This window comes from Carassius carassius, chromosome 13 (assembly GCF_963082965.1).
Source record: "Carassius carassius chromosome 13, fCarCar2.1, whole genome shotgun sequence".
Lineage (NCBI taxonomy): Eukaryota > Metazoa > Chordata > Actinopteri > Cypriniformes > Cyprinidae > Carassius > Carassius carassius.
In genome coordinates, this window is record NC_081767.1 from 33,725,631 (window position 1) to 33,749,302 (window position 23,672).

The window sequence follows — 23,672 nt, forward strand, 5'->3', positions numbered from 1 at the left end:
TCTTTTTTTAGGAGCTGGACAGATGTGGTCACTCTGATCTGTGAAAAAGAGCTTGAATAGATTGACAAATGAAATGGAAACTAGTCTTTTAAGTAATTTTTTCAGTGACTGCATGAGAAACAGCTTCAGTTAAACTATTAAGCACCACAACTAGGCCTTCCGCACACACACACACACACACACACACACACACACACACACACACACACACACACACACACACACACACACACACACAAACTCTAATACTCACATAGCTTTGTGAATACATCAAATTCCCTTCAGAGTGCCTTTATGAGGTCTCATATGTTTTGGTGTCACAGTTATTCATTTCCCGACTAAACTACACGACACACGACCGGATGGCCAGAGTCTGGGAGAATAATTAGGTGTCACAAACCAGTACGCTGGATATATATAATGAACAGAAATCTGTTTGTTGGTGCTTTTCTAAATGGAAATCACAGAGTGTGACTAACAGGCAGAAGTGTGTGTTCTGATGCAGAACGTGGGCAAACTAAAGCGCTCGTTCTTCTGAAATTGGACACACTTGGCGTCCACACAGGCACGGAAATATGACAAACATCTCCATCTCGAAAACACGTCTATTAGACTTCATTAAAATGCAAACAGGTCTTTGATGAGGAGAATTTAATCTTTTGAAGATGCATTGAATAAATGTCTTTTCATGAGGAGGACTTTTAGACTTTTAGTTTTACTTGCTCGTTTCTTGACACATTTGCTAAAGTAAGACGCACAATGCATATATTATAACTGATTACATGTAATAATCAGAGCCTGAAAACTACTTGTACTTATAATTATATTACTATTACATTTTAAAATGCTTGTTGTCTGACTACAGCTACTTTTTAATCATAATGTTTCATTCACACAGTAACCATTAAATTAAATTCTCTCTCATTCTTATTTTTATATCAATATGCATCATATGTGATAAATATAAATCAATGTGATAAACAAGTTACCTAAAATGTAAATGCACCTAAAACTACTCAGTTTATCAGTTAATTTGTAACCAGTTTACCTTTTAATCAGTAATTGCACACATGAAATCATTACAGCACAAATACTTTATATATTAAGCATATGTTTCTCAATGTGTTTTAGCTTTCACTTGGATATTAAATAAAAAATGTGATTTCAAAGAGGGTGATTCTTTTCTATACGCTCTGTATGTATTATATGTTTTTCTATAATTTGCATCTATGTATATTTCAGCAAAATATATAAGGTATATTTTGAGTGTGAGTTTAAGGTAACAAGATCAATGAATAATCCAAGATCTGTCCCGACAGATTAATGAAGATGTTCATGAAGCGTTAATTTAACCGAACGCCATAAAGATTATGCAGATTAAATTATGCAGATTAAGTTTCCAGTACATTTCCTCCAATCCCAACCCTACCCCCGAAATAATGGATTTCCTCAGGCAAAATATCATCCTTTGATCATCGCTAACATGCAGATCCGAGGAAGTAAATGTGCCACTTATCATCATCATCATCATCTGGAAGTAGTTTTTTACATCATCGCTCTTTCTTCTCTTCACCTTAATTTTTGTTCTTCTTTCATCAGCTCTCAGACTAGAGTTGGAAAGCAAAGCTCTTTCCCTGATTTAATGATCGGGAATAGCATACTAACAGTGTATAGTATGCATATCGTTCACAGTATGTGCATTAAATGACATACAGTACTACATTTCCCAGAATGCAACATGCTTAACTGTTTACAATAGGAAATCATATCTACTATGCCCAAAAATGCTAAATAACTATTATTTCCAACATGATAACTGGACGATAAGATCATGAGATGATGTGACAGAGGGTTATAATATTTAACTAAACCTTTAAAAAATAAAGGAGTACCTAAAAACATTTCCATTACTTGAGAAAAATAACAAAATAAAATATTTCTGATCATTTTTTTACATTTCTAATTGTATTAAACACAAATGCGTGAATAATTCAACTTAAGTTGCATTGCTAAAATAACTCAAACTTAATAAACTAAACTAAAATAATAATTACAGAAAAATAAAAAAATTATGACTACTACCGTACTGTATATAGACGTTTTAAAAACTAATAATAAACAAAGCTAATAAAAATGACAGAGACACAAAAAAATATTAACACTAACTAAAATTAAAGTGAAAAATCTAACGGAAAATTTTAACAGAAACTATAACAATGATACTAAAATAAGATTGTGATATAGTATAAAACTGTTTGAAATGTTATCATTACAGTACATACTACACCACTAATGCTCAGATCACATCTCCAGAGCATCTTTTTATGAAAACACTTCTTATTTATGTTGGGTTTTTATTTTTATTGAGCTGGTTTATTTTGTTATTTTTGTATTGTGCACATATATATATATATATATATATATATATATATGGTTTAATTTGATTTCTTTTTATATTATATTTATATTTTAGTTTTTGTAATTTTTTAAGTTATTGTTTTTTTTATAAACAATATCTATTGTTTTTTTATTTTAGTTTTTGTAATTTTTTAAGTTATTGTTTTTTATTTAAAAAATATATAGTTTTTATATACTATACCTATTTAGTTTTATATATATATATTTTAGTTTTAGTTTTAGTTTTGTTATTTTTTAAGTTATTGTTTTTTATTTAAAAAAAAATAGAGTTTTTATATACTATACCTATTTAGTTTTTTATATATTTATTTTAGTTTTAGTTTTTGTTTTGTTATTTTTTAAGTTATTGTTTTTTTAAACGGTCTATATAGTTTTTATCTTTTTTTTTCAGTTTAGTTTTTTTTGTACATTAAATTAATCTTAATGAAAACAAGAAATCTTACCTTGGCATCTAGCTGAAATTAAATTACTCTCTTCGAAACAGAAACTGAGATAAGAGATTAGAGTGATAAAATTAATGAAATATTTTGATTTAAATTTTATTTCTATATTTTCCATTTTCATTTAAATTTAGTTAAAATTGTAGTCATTTTACAGTGTGTATTTTTTTGTTATTTAAGTAAATTATTATTTGTTTTTAAATATTTCCATACAAGTTTTAGTTCCAGTTTTAGTTATTTTAGTACACATAACAAAATGAACAATGACTAAATGAAAATGATAAATTTGGTCATATATATATATATTTATATATAAAGTAATGCTTTTTATGGTGTATTTATAACATGTTATTTTCGAATATATGAAGATATTTTCCATAATTTTGTTTCACATGTTAAAACTGTAGTTTGAATCACGTTGCATTTCATTATGTTGTGTTTAGGGTTAAAGAACATTTCCATAAATTCAAGGTGATTATGTTATGACAGAATATTACCTGTAGCTTTTATATTTTTCTACAGATTTTTGTGCGGTGGTATTTGCTGAGAAATGTTTGCATTGATCTGGAGATCTTTCAGACATTTGCACACACACACACACACACACACACACACACACACACAGAGCTACAAACACAAAGCTGTTCTCTGCATCTCATATTCCTCGACCTTTAGTTAGTGACGTTTTCAAGCATCACAGGACAATATTGATATTTGCTTTCAGATTCATTTATTCCCGGATCCTGACGTGACGTGATCAATGCCTCATGTGTGTGCGTGCAAGAGCCTTTGTGTTTGAATTCATTCAGCTCTGACTCCAGCTTCAGTTCGTTCTTTTTCAGTAAATATCCTGAAATATGTCAGTAGTAAATTGAATTATATGTTCATTCATGTTGACTTTAAAGCTAACAAGAGGAAATTGTGAGCCAGCCCTTTAATTATTGACTGAATAAGAAGTAATAAGAGTGTGATCTCAGTCTTGTTGTATTCTCTTTCAGGCAGGTAATGTGTCTAAAGCCCCAGCGTGGTGTTTTGTGCATCATGAACCTCAGCTTTAGGTGATCAAATCTCATCAAAAACCTCCAGAAATGGAACAACATTATTAAAAGTGAATGTGCATTTATGTTTTATCATATTGTGGATTCTTTGATTTTAGAATCATTTACACACATATTACAGCTACTAATATTTTAAATGGCAAAATATTTAATATACATTAAAGAATTACTTGTGTATAAAATGCATTGTAATGCAAATGCAAAAAATGTTTTTTTTTTTTATTACAATTTTAGCAATTTTGTGCATTTTTGTTATTTTGGGAACACTTTACAATGTTCATTATTCATCATTTACTAATGCATTATTAAAATCACAAGTTGTGCTTGTTAACATTAGTTTTCCATTACTGTATGTTTATTTCTGACAAAATCAGGTAACTTTTTTTGAGATGTTTTTATTTACTGATTTGTTGTTTTGTTTTTTAAATTTTTTTTACATTTAATTAAAAAATAATGGCCATGAAAAGTAGTTAACTTTTATGTTTATTTATTCATTTATTTAAAGATCTTGCCAGCACTTGCTTTTATTGTATGATTTTTATTGTATGATTGCTTTTATTAAATTTTGTCTGTCTAGAACATTGTATTTGTTTGTTTGTTAGTTTGTTTATAAAGCTTGATTGCAAAAAAGTTTAATCAAATTTTGGATCAGGTCTAAATTTGCAGGACTACTTTATTTTTATATTTTTTATTCATAATTGTTTTTTTTTTTTGATAAAAAATATTTAAAATAAAAATTTATGTAATTTTAACCAAATATTTTTATTTATTTTGCAGAATTGAAAAAAAAAGTGTGAACAAAATTTGGATCAAGTCTAAATTTGCAAGACTTCTTTATTTTTATATTATTTATTTATTAATTTTATTTTCTATTTTTGATACAATTTTTTTTTTAAATCAAAATGTACTGTAAGTGTGTAAATGTAACCAGAACTGCAAAAAATATTGATCAGGTCTATTTTCTAAATGGTATTAATTTATTTTTATTTATGAATTATTTAATTCATTAATCAATTTGTATATTCTAATTACGTTGTCATCCACCTCTGATAACTGATCACTCTTTATTGCAATGTAGAAAAATACATTTTCAGTAAAGCTGCTTTGAAACTATGTATAAAAAATAAAAGTAAAATGAATTAAACTGAATCGAATGAATGTTGTATATAAATTTTCACATAGCTTACATTCAATGCATTCTGAGATTGGCTTTTCCGTATCATGCAACCTTAAAATCTAGCAAAAAATAAACCAGTCCGCATTTAGCATCTTTAGTCCTATGATGCCTTAAAATACTGTCTATGTAGGCAGCTCACTAGGGTTTGGAACGGAGTCTGGCTCATGATGTGTTTACGGTTGATTATAACACACCAAAACACTGATCACACACCTGCAGATACACCACTGAATGAAAGCTCATGCACCTGGATAGTTTGTTTTATTATATTAACAGCCAAAAACACTTAAATCAGCACCACCAACCTGGACCAACACAAACCAGAACTTTCCACTTTTTTTGTTTACGTTATTAAAGATGTGCAATAGATGAAACCCCAATATTAGACTGGAAATATAACACCACTGCAGTCTCTATGAACAGAGGACAATATGACCACGCCAGAAAGAAATTAGATTAATGAATCCCATCCGTCATACAGTCATAAAGCAAGCCGATGCACTAACTTTGAGCCTTTAATAAGCCTGTGAAGGATCCGTCCGAGCAGCTGCGGTGTTTGATTGACAGTTTCATCTATTGGTGTTGGCAGCCTGATGGCAGATAAAAGGCCTTCCTATGCTTCACCCAATTAAAGGCTCATTTCAGGATCCAGCTGCAGGTGCGTCTGGCTGGACGGCTGAGTTTCTAAATGTCTCGTCCCAAAAGCTCCAGTGTCTCTCCTTCGCTCTCACACTCTCTGAATAACAGAAGAGGCTCTGTGTCCGACGGCTCATTCACATCAGTTCTCTGCTGTCCTGCAGGTGTCGATTTCAGGAGACTCCTTTCAGAGCAGTCTGGCAAGAAAAGCAGCAGAAGCCTGGCTTCCGTTACAGATCTTATACATGTTTTGCAAAATGACGGTGTTTACGTTAAATGCTGTTATGCAACTATGACTTAATATCTTCTTATAGTTATGTGGTTGAGTGACGTGTCATTTTAGTTTTATTCTGTAAACTACTTATGACATTTTTTCCCAAATGTAAAATAAAAACAATGTCATTTAGAGCAATTTTAGCTCCAAAAAAAAAAGCCATGTTTTCAGACAATTTTATATCCAATTTTTAGACTAAACAATACCAATGCTTTAACTTCAGAATAGTTAAGAAATCAGTATTTGGTGGAATAACCCTGATTTTGAATCACAAAAAAAGTTAATTATAATAATTTGTTATTGATATTTTTGAACTCAGCATCATCAAGTCACTAAACATTTAATTTTTTCAAGATATAAAGCAGTGTTGTTGCTCAGAATATAATTTTACACTTCAGATCAACTATAAACCAGCACAGCAGCACCATGACAATAGGTTTTGCTCATGCAAATACAAAAATTCTAGTACTCCATGATTGTTTTTTATTGTTTGTGCTTTTGTAAAATAAAATTTCCTTCTTTCATATTTTGGTTTGTGTGTCTCAGGGTTTCTGTTTCTTTAGCATTAAGCCTACCTAATTTGGACCAACTCTCAATGTCATTAAAATATTTTATTTTATTTTATTTTATTTTATTTCTTAAAACTGTAAATAATTTAATAACAAAATAAAATTAAAGTTCAACTAATGTCATATATTTTTCAATTCTGTTCGCAATATTGTTGTATACAGTTTAAGATCCTGCTTTGTGACTTAAAAGTTAAATCAAACAACAAAATTAAATTAAAGCATAACTAATTCAGATTTGTATAACTACAAACTTAACAATATTAAGTTTAAGAATAAATAACACAATAAAATTAAAGACTAATTTGGACCCAAAGTCATTAAAGAAAATAATTAATGACAATGAGTTTACATTTGTAAACTGTGTACTTTGACTTATAACCAATTATATTTTCTCCAAATACAGTTTAACATTATTTGAATGTTTCTTTTTGTGTCCAGTTTTCTCGTCATGATTAGAACGTTACTTAAATGTTACAAAACGTGTTTTTTTTAGAATGTTCATCAACTGCAAACAACATCAAAAGGAAGTTTTGAGAATGTTCTAATAACACGAGAATGTATAACAAACATCATTGAAGTTATAAAAATTGTTCCATAAACATTATGTTTTCTCCTTACATTTATATAACTTAAAAAAAAACGGTATGCAGAGAAAGGCAGGCCATTAGAGCCTCATCTTCACTTCGGTAACAGAATTAACCACGGCAGTAATTCATTTCTAGAAACATCCTTGAATCAATTCAGCTGCGTTTATTGAATGTCTCTTCCTCTCTTGATTTGGTTGCACACTCAGGTTTATTGACTGATGTTTTCTAATAGAAATCTCTTATATTTTGCTGCATAAATCTGAGTAATCGGTATTGAATTTGCATTATTCAAACCGAGACTTTATTTTCACCGGCTCCATTAATGTGAACATCTCCACTGGATCTTTTCTGTTGCTAAAACCAACGTGCTTTTACTTCCTTTGGTTAATTTTCCTAATGACTGGGTCGGCAAATCCTGCACAGAACTGGCTCTGCATGTTTCCCTTTATTCATTAGCCGAGAGATTTGTTCTGCTGTGGCATATGCAAAAAATAAAGCAAAATAATATCTAGTGTCCCAGCAGGTCTGAGGTCAGTCTCCAGATGGCGGTTGTTAGAGATCAATGCAAACCCAATCACACTGTCTTCCAGAACACGCAGCCTCCCATTAAACTTAAATCTGTTTCATGCTAATTAAATTACCGCAAATATGTTTCTCATCAAACATGTTCCATTTTGTAACCCGTAATTCGATTAAAGCAGGAGCACACTCAGAACATCCCATCGTACCACAACAAGATTTGTCCAACAATGTTCTTTTACTTTTATTTGTCGTGGCAGCATTTAGATGATCTGTTTAGAAACTACACACACACACACACACACATGAATGGCTTTGTGGATTATCAAGGTGTATCGGAAATAAAGCCTTTGTTAAAGCCCACAGGCTGCTTTTTGTTTCTTTCTTCAGATCCACAGATTCTTCTCTCGCTGACTGGTTTCTATTGAAGCATTTTAATCTGGTTTATGGATTTCATCCATGTAATTTACAGCTTTTCAAGTGGGATTTGTTTTCTGCAGCTCCTTCTCGCATCCGCAATTAATGCAATTAAGAGAGAAGAGACTTGTGTCTGATCATGGATACGGTAAACTCAAGTGTGTTTAAAGCAGTTTGGGAAACAATGAAACACTCGACCAATGAAGTGGAAGACTCTCAGAGGAGCGTTATATTGCTCAAACGTTGCTCTTTCACAAGCCTTTACTTTTAGCTCTCAAGACATGATTTACACAAGAATGAGGGAGAATCTCACACAATCTGACAAAAACACGTTCGGTTTTACCCAAAACAACTAAAATAAATTATATATTACATACAAAACAAATCATAATATTATTATTATGTGTGTTAAACCCATAAAAGCTGTTACAACCAGAGACCCCTAAAATCTGCGGTAATGTAATTCAAAAAAAATTTTAACTTATGTGAAGAAAAAATTATAAAAGACATATTATAATATTGTACTCTTCTTACTGATTTAAATGAATATGGATACATTTTTTATTTATCCAGGATTCATTAGATTTCATCTGAATCAAAATACCTTTGCTTGACAAGCAATATGATTTAAGATATTAAATCGTTTACTAAAATTGTTGTACATTTTTGCTTACATCAAGAAAAATTAAAATCTGCTAATTGGGAAAGAAAGGTTATATTTATTCAAAGGGAAAACAGGATTATTTTTCATGCCCCATTGGCAGTGATTTTTCTTTCTAGTTTTCATCAAAGACTTAATTTAGATTTTTATTTTATTTTTTTAAAACAAAACTTAATCTCCTAAGTCATTAAGTGTATTATGATTTAAGAATATTTTGATATTTGTACTGAAAAACAAGACAAAAATACTGAGGAAGAACCATTTCTTGCAGTGATAAAGATTTCTTATTCAATAAAGTGCTGTTATTTTAAACTTTTTATTAATTAAATAATCTTAAAAGTTTAAATGCATCACAGTTTCCACAAAAATATTGTGCAGCGCAACTGTTTTCAGTATTGATAATAATCAGAAATGTTTCTCGAGCAGCAAATCATCATATTTTCATGATTTCTGAAGATCATGTGACACTGAAGACTGGAGGACTGATGCTGAAAATACAGTGGAGCATCACAGAAATAAATTACAGTTTAATCGATATTCACACAGAAAACAGATATTTTAAATTACAATAATATTTCACATTTTTACTTTATTTTTGATTAAATAAATGCAGTCTTAATGAGCCTTTCAAAGACATTAAAAACATGGGCTCTGTTTTCTGCTGTGCTTCTAAAAGTGACTCTGTTTAGAGAAACACATTCACTCGCTCGCTGAGGCTTGACCCGTTTCTCATTTCTAAAGAAAGTCATGAACCTGTCCGTGTCAATTAAAGCCTCTCTCCGTGTATTAGACGCTCCGTCACAGATCAAATGTAAGTGGCGTGTTCTCCCAGTAAATGTCAGCTGTGGTTGATCGTGAAAGAATATCATCTCTCTCGCACGCTTTGGCTTCAGCTGCAGATATTCACACTGAGACACTTGTTTGCCAAACACGTTTGCATGCGCACTATACGCTGATAACTCCCCAAAATCAGCTTATTGAATTATCCCACTCTTCTGGTTCACATGCAAACCAAGAAATGTCATTCTTATGTCATTTGAAATTGTTTTACTCAGAAGAATCACATTAGGAAGGAACAATCAATATTGTGTGTTGGTTTTGAAGATTTAGATTTACAAAACCTATAAAGAAAACTGTATCACATTTTTATTTGTTCATCTCTAAATCAGCCTCGGATTGCATTGCATTATATTTTCGGAGCATATCAATCTCATCTGATATTATTGGAGATATAGAGCGACGACTGATTTTTATAGCATTTTTATCACAAGCATCTAAATATCTAAATAACTAAACTCCATATTTTTGCTCAGTTTCCATATCAGAATCAGAATCAGAATCAGAATGAGCTTTATTGCCAGGTATTTTTACACATATGAGGAATTTGTTTTCATGACAGAAGCTCCGCAGTACAACAGAATGACAGCGACAGAACATAAAACACATAATAAAAGAATATAAAAATACAAAAAATACAAATAAGTAGATAAGGAATGACAATATACAAATTGACAATTGTAGGCAGGTATATTACAAAAATGCAGTTATGTATGTACATGTATATTATGTGCAAAATGTAAGTGTATACTAAGTATGTGTGTTAGATAAATTAAGTGTATGTGTATATAAATATAAAGTGTAGTGTGTTCAGTGTGTATCAGCTGTTCATAAGATGGATTGCCTGAGGGAAGAAACTGTTCCTGTGTCTGGTCGTTCTGGTGCTCAGTGCTCTGTAGCGTCGACCAGATGGCAACAGTTCAAAGAGGGAGTGTGCTGGATGTGAGGGGTCCAGAGTGATTTTGACAGCCCTTTTGCTCACTCTGGATAAGTACAGTTCTTGAATAGATGGGAGAGTTGAACCGATGATACGCTCAGCAGTCCGGACTACCCTCTGTAGTCTTCTGAGGTCCGATTTAGAAGCTGAGCTGAACCAGACAGTTACTGAAGTGCAGAGGATGGATTCGATGATGGTGGAGTAGAACTGTTTCTGCAGCTCCTGTGGCAGGTTAAACTTCCTCAGCTGGCGAAGGAAGTACAACCTCTGCTGGGCCTTTTTCACAATGGAGTCAATGTGAATGTCCCACTTCAGGTCCTGAGAGATAGTGGTGCCCAGGAACCTGAATGACTCCACTGCAGTCACAGTGCTGTTCATGATGGTGAGTGGGGGGAGTGCAGGGGGGTTTCTCCTGAAGTCCACGATCATCTCCACTGTTTTGAGCGTGTTAAGCTCCAGGTTGTTGAGAGTGCACCAGACAGCCAGCTCTTTAACCTCCTGTCTGTAAGCAGACTCGCCACCGTCCTGAATGAGGCCGATGAGTGTGGTGTCATCTGCAAACTTCAGGAGCTTGACAGAGGGGTCCTTAGATGTGCAGTCATTAGTGTACAGGGAGAAGAGCAGTGGGGAGAGAACGCAGCCCTGGGGAGCTCCGGTGCTGATTGTACGGGTGCTGGATGTGTATTTTCCCAGCCTCACTAGCTGCTGCCTGTCTGTCAGGAAGCTGTTGATCCACTGACAGACGGAGGTGGGCACGGAGAGCTGAGTTAGTTTGGGCATGAGGAGGTTTGGCATGATCGTGTTAAAAGCCGAGCTGAAGTCCACAAACAGGATCCTCACATAGGTCCCCGGTCTGTCTAGGTGTTGCAGAACATAATGCAGTCCAATGTTTACTGCATCGTCCACAGACCTGTTTTATCTGTAGGCAAACTGAAGAGGATCCAGCAAGGGTCCAGTGATGTCCTTCAGGTGGGCCAGCACCAGTTTTTCAAATGACTTCATGACTACGGATGTTAAAGCCACAGGCCTGTAGTCATTTAGTCCTGTAATTTTGGGTTTCTTTGGGATGGGGATGATGGTGGAGCGTTTGAAGCATGAAGGGACTTCGCACAGCTCCAGCGATCTGTTGAAGATCTTTGTGAAGATGGGGGCCAGCTGGTCAGCAAAGGATTTCAGACAGGCTGGTGTAACACAATCTGGGCCTGGTGCTTTTTTCCTTTTCTGCTTCCTGAAGACCTGGCGCACCGCATCCTCGCTGATCTGTATTGCAGGTGTGGGGGAGAGGGGGGATGCAGGAGGTGTGAATGGTGAGAGCGCTTGATTGGAGAGGTGTTCAGGATGGGTTGCAGGAGCTGTTAATGGTGTGAACGGTTGTGTGGAGAGGTGTTCAGGGCAGGTGATGGGTGTTCTTTCAAACCTGCAGTTAAACTCGTTCAGATCGTCTGCCAGTCGTTGATTTTCCACAGTGCTGGGGGGTGGTGTCTTGTAATTGGTGATCTTCTTTAGACTTTTCCACACTGATGCGGAGTCGTTCGAAGTGAACTGAGTCCTTATTTTTTCAGAATAATTCCTCTTTGCCACTCTGATCTCTTTTTCCAGTGTGTATTTAGCCAGTTTATACAAGACATTGTCCCCCTTCCTGTAAGCATCTTCTTTGGCCTGACGGAGCTGTCTGAGTTTTGCAGTGAACCACGGTTTGTCATTGTTGTAATTTAGTTGAGTCTTGGTAGGAATACACATATCCTCACAGAAACTGATATATGATGTTACGGTCTCTGTGAGTTCATCCAGATCGGTGGAAGCAGCTTCAAAAACACTCCAATCAGTGAGGTCAAAACAAGATGCACCATGAAAGCCTGATGTTTAAATATGATCCTCAACAAAACACACACATGCAATTTGTTTTTATTTACGTTTCGTCTTAAGGCCCAACAAACTGTTCCATTTCGAAGAATGTGAAGTTTTACGGGAATAAAGCAGTGCAGCTCATCGGTCTGCTGGTCCTTTTCATTAGTACGAACCTCCAAGAACTTTTTATAGACATAAAGCACACAGAAGTGCAGCTCTAATGGCTAAAAACCCACAATGCACTTGGTCCCTGAAGAGTTTAAGGACTTGCAGAAGCAGGTTGGGTATCTTAATGGCAAGGCTTTCTAGACTTTGTTCTTTTTTAACATAACCTCCAGAAATCTCATTAATTCTCATTTAATTGCTGTCGCTCATCCGTCTGGCCGAGCGAGCGAGCGGCGAGATAATATCGATGTATTTGCAGGCAGAGAGGATCCTCATCCTCCTAACAAGCATATGATCCCAATGTATTCTGGGTAATTAATCATTTACATACTCTGACTGTCACCTGTGAGGTCATCAGCGCGCACCCTGATCGTTTCTCCCTTATTAAAATGCTAATCAACAAACCGAGGCACGCTCTTTCTGCTCGACGTCTCTTCATTATCACGCCCCTTTTACGTCCGGTGGATATTTCGCGTGGATATTTTTTATATATATATATATACTCTAGTACTTTAAAATGTTATAAAATATTTTAATAGTATAATAATATAAGAAATATTATTTATTCCTCTGATGCAAAGCTGAATTGTCATCAGCCATTATATATATATATATATATATATATATATGCATCTCTCTCTCTCTCTATCTCTCTCTCTATATATATATATATATATTTTTTTTTATATATATATTATTATATTATATTAAAAATGTTATAATATATCTAAATTATAAATGTTTCATTTTTTAAATTGTGAATATACCTTTTTGGTTACATTAAAAAAAATGTTATAGACAGACATATAGACAGATATATAAACAATTTTGTATATACTAAAGTTATTACAATATAAATAAACAAATGACTAGATGTTTTGGCTTTTTAATACAGGTGTTAGAGGTTTGAACATCACTAAAACTGTGAATATTATTATTAGTTTTGTTTAAATGATTATTGTAAGCCTCTATACATGATTCGAGCATTATAAATGGCTCGTTTGAAGTGTTCAACACTTCAGCATTAAAGCTGCCAAAACCACTCCACTTCTCCACGACCTGCAGCGAACATCACAAAACATCACAGACGCGCAGAAACCTCCCGCTGAGAGAAGGTGTGTGTCTCAGCACACATGAGCTGAGAGATGTATCTACCATCACAAACCATAGCAGCTTTCACTGGACAATCCAGAGCAGAGGTGGGTAGAGTACCCAAAAACTATACTCAAGTAAAAGTAAAAGTACTTCTAGAAATATTTACTCAAGTAAAAGTAAAAGTACTAGTCTTGAATAGTTACTTGAGTAAGAGTAAAAGAGTATCGGATAAAAAATCTACTCAAGTAGTTAGTTACTAGTTACTTTGGGTCATATATACTGAGCCTATTTTTATTTAGATATATAGATAAAATGTATGTAATGTATGTGTGCATGTATAAATGTATATATTTCATCAGCCTTTACTCCAATTTATGTAATTGATTATGAAAGCTTGTCTGTTTACTTAAGTAACAGATATAGGTGTCATGCCATGACATATTTTTAATACGACTGACTTTATATTAAATGTGAATTTAACATTGAAAGTTAATGTGATATAAAAATTGCTACTAATCTTTCATTGTTCAGAAAGAGAGCAAATAACATTTACATTATCAAAAAGAATTTTCACTGACAGTCTAGAGTTCAGTCACACTCAGAAACACCCATTAAAATCACTGAAACTGTTAACACTGTGAAATCAATATCTTAATTAAAGATTCGTACACACATCTGCACTTTGTTGTTTCTTACGAGAGAATTCACCAGAAAGAGGTATTCAGTCAGTGAGCGAGTGAAGGAAGCACCAGTATTTTAGCGATGACTCATCTGAACGCCTCTGATTGGCCAATGCTTTAATAAGCTCAAAAGAATCATGTGTGATTGGTTATAATGCGCAGCGCTGTAAAAACGCATCTATCTCTGGCTCAGCGCCAGCGAGCGATCACAGATCTGAATTTAGCAGCTGATGATATGACTTGCTGAACGTACTCACGCCGGTGTGATTGTATTAAAATTAATACAATATTAATCGGCTATTTTTTGTCTTTTGGAAGCTGTATTCAACTTGACTCCCCTCTGTTATAAGCCACACACGTACAACAAACTAATGTCACAGTGGTATCGTGTACTGTAATCGAATGTAGCCCAAGTTATTACCTGTTGAAGAGTAGACAGCACACGCGGTGTTCATCTAATAAGGATCTCCATCGCTAGCAAATAATAACCTTTGCAGATTTCAATTCAGTGCAGTTCCAGCCACGTTTTCAACGCTCTTTCTGTTCTTAAATGTTACAACTCCGAGTGAACCGCTTCAGACGCTCAGCGCGTGCGGCAGGGAACTGAACGACTCATTCAAACTGATTCATGAACCAATTCACTCGTTTGCCAATTGGTTTGATCAAGCCTTTGAACAGAATTGACTCAAAAGAATGAATCATTCGCGAATGGGCATCGCTCATTGCCCAGAGAAAAGTAGACGGCGTGTTTGGAATAAACTGAAGCATTTATAACATTTATTGCATTAAGATAAAGTAACGAGAGGAGCGTCGCCCACAGTAACGAAGTAAAAGTACAGATTTTTCCCCAAAAATTTACTCAAGTAAGAGTATAAAGTACCCATCTTTAAATATACTCCGAAAAGTATTAGTTACCCCAAATAATTACTCAAGTAAATGTAACGAAGTAAATGTAACTCGTTACTACCCACCTCTGATCACAAGTTTTCAAAGGGTTTCGCCTGAAACGGCCTCCCATATGTTTGTGTGTATGTGTATGTGTGTCTGTGCATGTGCATGCATGTGTGTGTGTGTGTGTGTCTCTGTGTGTGTGTGCTCTTGTTTTTGTGTCATATCAGGACATAACTCTGTATAATGACATGGGTATGACACAGGTATTACAAGGAGAGGGTGACATATGAGGACATAAGGTTTTCTAATGAACTCCATTTCTATCTAGAAAAACGATTATTTTGAATAATAACGTTAACAACTAAATATGTGTTATTAATTTTAAAAAGTACACTATAAAAATAAATAATAATAAAATATGTATATTTTTGTAACAATATATATAACACTTAAAATGCACTTACAAAACAAATTATATTTCTTCTCAGCTCACTATTCTTTGTCTAATAAATCTGGAAATGTATATTATAATTTCTTCGGATAAAAGTGTCTACTAAATGCATCAATGAAAATAATAATAATAAGTATTATTATTATTAATATTATAATATATATATATATATATATATATATATATATATATATATATATATATATATATATATAATTATTATTTTATAACATAAATAATAAAACATTTATATTTTTTAAATATATGGTTATAATATTGAATATATTACTGTATATATACTGTATATATTATTTGACATTGTTATGAATATTGATGTCTCCCTCTCTCTGTCTCTCTCGCTCTCTCTCTTTCTCTCTCTCTGTCTCTCTCTCTCTCTCTCTCTCTCTCTCTCTTTCTCTATCTCTCTCTCTCTCTCTGTAGGCGGCCTGTGCAGTCTGTACTCTGGGCAGCATCGAGTGCAGTTGATGATTACTGTTTTCTTGCAGAAAAACAGCAGACACGCTGCCAGTAATTGCAGATGAAATTCCCGGGTAGTAAGTAGTTGAATACAGCCGTCTCAAAAACACTGTTTAAGAGAAAACCAGTACTTCATTACTCTCTCTCAGAGTCAACGAGGCTAAATGGAAACATACAGATGAGGGTGAATGTGGGTTTGTGAATGGATCAAACTGAATGCTGTGTGACGTCAGACGAGTCTGCAATGTTTGTGGCTCATTAGCACGGCAACGTTTGCAGTTACGACAGGTTAAAAAGGATTCAAATGCTTTTGAAATATAATAGCAGCGATCAGGAATGATGATGAAGTCTTGACCTGAATGTCAGGATATAATAGGAGCCTGAGATGTTCTTGAATTAATTATTAATTAAACATTTAGGCCCCACTATAGCCCATAAACTGCACTTGTTAAAATTACAAATGACCTGCTTCTTGCGTCAGATCAAGGCTGCATCTCATTTCTAGTCTTACTTGATCTTAGTGCTGCGTTCGACATCATAGATCATGACATACTCATAGATCGATTACAAAACTATACAGGTATTCAAGGGCAGGCTCTAAGATGGTTTAGATCCTACCTGTCCGATCGCTACCATTTTGTTTATTTAAATGGGGAGTCATCTCATTTATCATCAGTAAAATATGGAGTGCCACAAGGATCCGTCCTAGGTCCCCTTCTATTTTCAATATACATGTTGCCCCTTGGTAATATTATTAGAAAATACGGAATTAGCTTCCACTGTTATGCTGATGATACTCAGCTATATATCTCAACGAGACCAGATGAAACCTCTAAATTATCTAAGCTGACAGAGTGTGTTAAAAATGTAAAAGATTGGATGACAAATAATTTTCTCCAATTAAACTCGGATAAGACAGAGATATTAATTATTGGACCAAAAAACACTACACAGAATCTTGTAGATTACAATCTGCAACTAGACGGATGTACTGTTACTTCCTCTACAGTCAGAAATCTGGGTGTTATATTAGACAGCAATTTGTCTTTTGAAAATCATATTTCCAATGTTACAAAAACCGCATTCTTCCATCTTAGAAACATTGCCAAGCTACGAAACATGTTTAAAAAAAACAGATACAAAAAAATAAAGCATAATTATGACATTTAATGCAACAGAATATTAAATGATAATTGAACAAGACTGCATGATTAGATTAAATTTTGCTATTTTTAATAGTACAAAACCAAATGAAATAAGGTTAATAATAAAAATATCATGTTATAAAAATTAATTTATTATTATTATTATTATGTATACTTTTTTTATTATTTTTTTATAAAATTTTATTTTGATAAATTAGTCAAATTATTTGTCTCCAAAATAATTTGCACTGATGAATCATTCACAATAAGCTTGAATTAAGAAAGTGCATTTCACTCTGGTTTTATGTTGACTTTAAAAGCAGTCCGTTGCAGCTTTAAAATATGTGAAACTGAATTTAATTTTCAATAAAAAGCATGTAGGTGAAACATATGGTATGAAATGATCTCACGGGTGTCTGTACTGACTTGTGTGTTTTAATGAAGGATAGATTATTAACTCTTCAACGCTGTTGTGCACATGCTTTCTGAGCACAGATTGTTTTCAGTGCACACCAGAAATCAGAGCGGACACAATATCTTTACAGAAGAGAGACCACAACAGAAGAGCATTAGAACTTTATTCATGAAAGGAATTATTCACGAGCAAATGAAAATGGATGGAAAGCTGCCCTGCCTCGATCCTTTCGAAAGCAGATGCTCTTGGTTTACATTCACAAAGCTTGAGTTTCATTAATACTGTTCCTGACAATATTAATCTCATCACCTGTCCGGAGGAGCGTAATGTGATGATGGAACGGCTCATTCGCGCTCTTTGAACAGGTCAAAACAATACATTGCACTGAATAAATTGTCCTTTAACAGCACTGTAGATGATGTAATGCTGGACGAGGGTCTGTGTGTGTTCTTAGCTCTATCTGAAAGATTTTATGCCTGCAGGAGGGTGAAAGGTCTTGACAAAAGCTTTTAAAGACTGGACGAGAGAGAGACGAAGAGCGCTTCTGAAGGATGACGTGTCATCAGGGGTTAGCGGATTAAACGAGACTCATTTATGACACTTTACTCGCTAACGATCAGCCATCGACTGTACCACAGCAACTGCTGAAGCAAGCACAAAAAAAGTTATACGGTAAGGAAACTTTTCAAGCTCAGGGTTTGCTGGTAAAGAAATTGTTCGTAAATTGTATACACAGACACACACATCTGCAAGTTACACAGTTACGCCAGTAGGTGGCGACAAATAAGTGTCTTTCTTTGAGTCATTGAATCATTCATTCAATAGTCTCATTCAAAACCACTGATTCAGGAACACAGCCAAAACAGCTCTCCTGCTTGTGTGAAATTGTTTAATAATAAATAATATATTGTTAATTATTATTAATAATACATTATTATTATTATTATTATTATTATTATTCAGAAGAAGAAGCATATATTTAATAACAATAATATGTTTTTAAAAGGTCTCTGTGCCAGACTGTCATATATATATATATATATATATATATATATATATATATATATATATATATATATATATATATATATGTGTGTGTGTGTGTGTGTGTGTGTGTGTGTGTATAATGTGACACACTTATCAAAACATATGAAACCAAAGAGACAACTCAAAAAAAAAAAAATGTCACCATCCAAAAAAAGAATGAATGAATGGTTTATAGAAAAAGCTATATTGATTTTCAATGTCCTGCATTGTGAAGGACAGAAGGAGGAAAATATAAGTAGAAAAAATGCTTTGTTCAGTAATAAAAGTGAGGATTAACTATTTTTTTTGCCCGTTTATAAATCAAATATTACAAAAAAACATCATGATGGATACTGTAAATAATTTACATATATTTTTAATATATCATTAATTTTAATATATTTTTGGCAGTTTTTTACAGCACAAGGTAATCATATATATATATATATATAGGGGGGAAAATTATGAAAATTGCATCATAATGTAATCTGCAAGACAGAAAGACAAAAGAAGGAGTGAGAAGGCCATCTCAGAGCATCTGCAGAATAAGCAGGCGATCAATAGTCTGAATGTCAGGATGGAGTGGAGAAATTGAAGTGATCTCACATCTACATTTATCCCCGTCTGCGGCGGCCGAACTATCACCTCCTCAACATGAGAAAAACCACATTAATGCTGGCCATCAAGCGGCCTCTCCTCCTCTTCAATCCCACCACACTTCACTTTGCTCTTTGTGTGTTTGTGTGGATCTGCACTTCATGTAAAGTGGTCAAAAAAAGCATTTTCGAGAGGCACTCCATCTTGACGTTCCCCATCCCACAGCGGAGACAGACAGATAGAGTCAAGGACGCACAAGGACAAGGATAATCAATAATACATGTTAAACGATACTTCCAAGCTGGGCAACCTCTATCACAAATACATCTGAGATTCAAGTTAAAAGGAAAAATAACTGATTTCCAAAAATGAATGCATTTGGGATATACAGATGCTTTTAAGCATTCAAAATCTGTTTTCAAAATGTTGTTTTACGGTCCAAATTCTCATGCACTTTAACACTGTTACTGTTCATTGATTTCACCTTTATTGCATATGCAATACTGTAATTCAGATGTGTGATTGAAGGGCCATTTAATTCAATTATCCGTGGGCCGGCACACGCAGTGACATCTCTTTAAACACAGACATCATAATCAGCAGGCAGAGATGTTAATTCACTGTGGTTCCTCTGTGAGGGTCATGCCACATCAAACACGTGAAAGACTCGACAGCCTGTGCTTTTAGCTCAAATCACGCTCATTACATCCAACGGCGTTTGTCTGAATCTGAGGAAACACACATTAGACGTCTTGTGTTGTTCGTCAGCATCAGTGATTCTCAATCTTGTGCCTTTTAGCGCCGTAATGTGAAATCATGTAAATGCATGCTTCTGTAATGCTGTAAATCCAGCTTTAGGAGCTTTAAACCGCTCCGAAGTGATTAAAGTGCATGCATGATTGAACAAATGTGATTCAGAGTTAATTTCATTAACATGCTAAAGCAGTTTGGACACTTTTTGGAGATTTTGTATGTTGTGATTCTGTTACAGCCAAAGTATGTGAAGTATGTGAGTATGTGTAAATGAAATCTGGCTGAAAATAAAGCATGTCAAAAAACTATCCTAAGACAAAATAGAAAATAAATGTTTCTGTGCCATTTGAAGTATCAAATAAAATTTCAATCAAATTGAAAATTCAGCTTTGCATCGCGGGAATAAATTATATTTTAAATATACTGAAATAGGAAACAGATATTTTGAAATGCACTAATATTTAAAAAAAAATTTATGTATTTTTTGAAGAACCTTTCTTCAAAAACATATTCTAAGATACTATCATCCAGCAAAAAATAAATTAAATTAAATGCATCATTAGAAACATCAAACAGAAAATGTATCTTTGCTATTACAGGAATACATTTTATTTCATAATATATTAAAATAGAACACAGCTATTTTAAATTGCAACAATAATTCACAATATTCCTTTTTACTGTATTTTTATTAAATAAATGTTGCTTTGGTGAGCAAAAGGGACTTCTTTCACATGACAAAATAGACTTGTGTGTAATAAATGTGCCATTAGAAACATTAAATAGAATTGCAATCAAATAGAAGATTCAGCGTCGCATCACAGGAATAATTTGTAATGGAATATAGTTGTTTTAATAAAGTTCAAAATTATAAAAAAAAAATAATAATAATCTCAGAAAAAAAGAATCTCAGTTTATGCTGTCGTGTGTCATTTCTGAATCAAACATCAAATCAACTTGCAAATAGTTGTTTTCAAAAACTGTTAAATTAAACAGTGGCCTAACAGATTACAGTTATATTTGGTGCAAAAATGTTTATATTATTTGAATTAAAAATAGGAAGTTGCATGTGTTTTTCTGTCTTTCTCTCTTGTCTCACACAGCTGTTGTAGTTTAGCAAGGCGTTCCTCAGTCAAGTGCTTCCAGCTGACACTGAGTCTGACACCTTGCTGCTCAGAAATCATGATTTAGACTTAACTATTGCTGTGTTGAATGAATAAAGAGACCTGCATCACATCTAAAACAAACACAACAACAGAGCAAAACATGCATTGATTACAGTTCAGCTGCATGTTCAAACACAGGTCAGTATCAGAGATGAATACGCACAAACATCATCTTAGTTTCCTCAGTTATGCCATTATGTTTTCTTCACTGCATAAAGCGTCTCCAAACTGTGTTTTCTGCCTCACAGCAACTAGGACTTGCATGCAAACAAACGCTGCTGCTTAGCTATCTGTCCTCATGCTAATTTAGCCGCGGCAGTTATGCCACGTAAGCTTTCTGTTTAGCTCAGTGTGTCACATGAGATTGTAAAGCACACACTCAAGGGCACTAGTAAAATGTGCACTGAAGGGTACAGATATGGCCGCACACCGCGGCTAGCCTAAATCTGTCACAACACGTTAAGAGCAAGCTCCATTTCAGCCGATCGCGCTTTAAATCAATCTTGCAGATTTCAGAAAGAGAACAGAGATGCTCGGAGATCTCTTGGGATTAAACAACCTCTGTGTGTTCTTGCGTGACGTCTGGGAGGCAAGCGTGTCCCTCTGGGTGAATTTGGATAAGTTTAAAGTCCGCTTGCAATTAGATTCTAAGGCCAGAAACAAACTTTACTCATGCATATTTATATTTAAGCATTACACCTTTATGCAAAGCGACTTTCACGCATTAAAGGTCATGCATTTCCTGGAAATCAAACCACATGAATGTACTTCTACACACTTAACAATTACATTTGATTACATCATTTGCAATGCTTTATAAACCGAATGCATATATATAAGAAGCTTCAGATCTTCAGAACAGTGCTCAGCTCTGCTTTCACTAACTGTATTATAAATGTTCCAGGCGGTCCCTTTGGCAGCACAACCAATGCCGACATCTGACAGTAAATACAGAATGAGCTCAAGCGTTAAATGTTAGTGTAATCTGGAAATGCAATCTGAACAAGTCCCCACAAACACTTGGCTAAAATCTGCATGTTGGCACGAAGAGTTCAGCGAGGCAAAGCGTCCGTGAGCGTGCATCAATACACGGCCCGGAGGGATTCAGATCACTGGCTTTATGTGTTTGAGGGTCATTGGCTTTGACCTGGCTCTAAACGGAGTGGCATATCTGAACGTCTCCAGGAGCAAAAACTACAAAGATTAACTGTTGCTTTGAGTCATAATTAATGCAGCCTCGCTCCCCTCAGAGATGCCGCTGTCTCCGGCCCTGACAGGCCCTTGATGGAAACGCCATTTAGCGGTCGGATACATGGAGATGAGACACAGGCTAAAGACGGGATGAAGGGAGTTTAGAGACACTTCGTTAGTATGAATTCCTTATGGAGATTACTGGAAAGACAATCAAACCGAGAGGAGAAACACCACACACAACCCTCGCTGAGACAACACACACTGTCACTCAGAACACACCGAGAGGAGAAACAACACACACCGTCACTCAGAACACACCGAGAGGAGAAACACCACACACAACCCTCACTGAGATAACACACACCATCACTCAGAACACACCGAGAGGAGAAACAACACACACCGTCACTCAGAACACACCGAGAGGAGAAACACCACACACAACTCTCACTGAGACAACACACACTGTCACTCAGAACACACCGAGAGGAGAAACACCACACACAACCCTCGCCGAGATAACACACACCGTCACTCAGAACACACCGAGAGGAGAAACACTACACACAACCCTCGCTGAGATAACACACACCGTCACTCGGAACACACCGAGAGGAGAAACACTACACACAACCCTCGCTGAGATAACACACACCGTCACTCAGAACACACCGAGAGGAGAAACACTACACACAACCCTCACTGAGATAAAACACAACCCTCGCTGAGATAACACACACCATCACTCAGAACACACCGAGAGGAGAAACACCACACACAACCCTCACCGAGATAACACACACCGTCACTCAGAACACACCGAGAGGAGAAACACCACACACAACCCTCGCTGAGATAACACACGCCGTCACTCAGAACACACCGAGAGGAGAAACACCACACACAACCCTCACCGAGATAACACACACCGTCACTCAGAACACACCGAGAGGAGAAACACCACACACAACCCTCACCGAGATAACACACGCCGTCACTCAGAACACACCGAGAGGAGAAACACCACACACAACCCTCGCTGAGATAACACATGCCGTCACTCAGAACACACCGAGAGGAGAAACACCACACACAACCCTCGCTGAGATAACACACGCCGTCACTCAGAACACACCGAGAGGAGAAACACCACACACAACCCTCACCGAGATAACACACACCGTCACTCAGAACACACCGAGAGGAGAAACACCACACACAACCCTCGCTGAGATAACA

The 23,672-nt window shown here is 35.0% G+C and overlaps 1 protein-coding gene across 1 annotated transcript in view; it reads right to left on the reverse strand.

The window, feature by feature from the left end:
• The window catches only part of LOC132156402 (carbohydrate sulfotransferase 8-like), a 102,909-nt gene that overhangs the window by 57,664 nt on the left and 21,573 nt on the right, over nt 1-23,672 (reverse strand). The window lies entirely within an intron of this gene.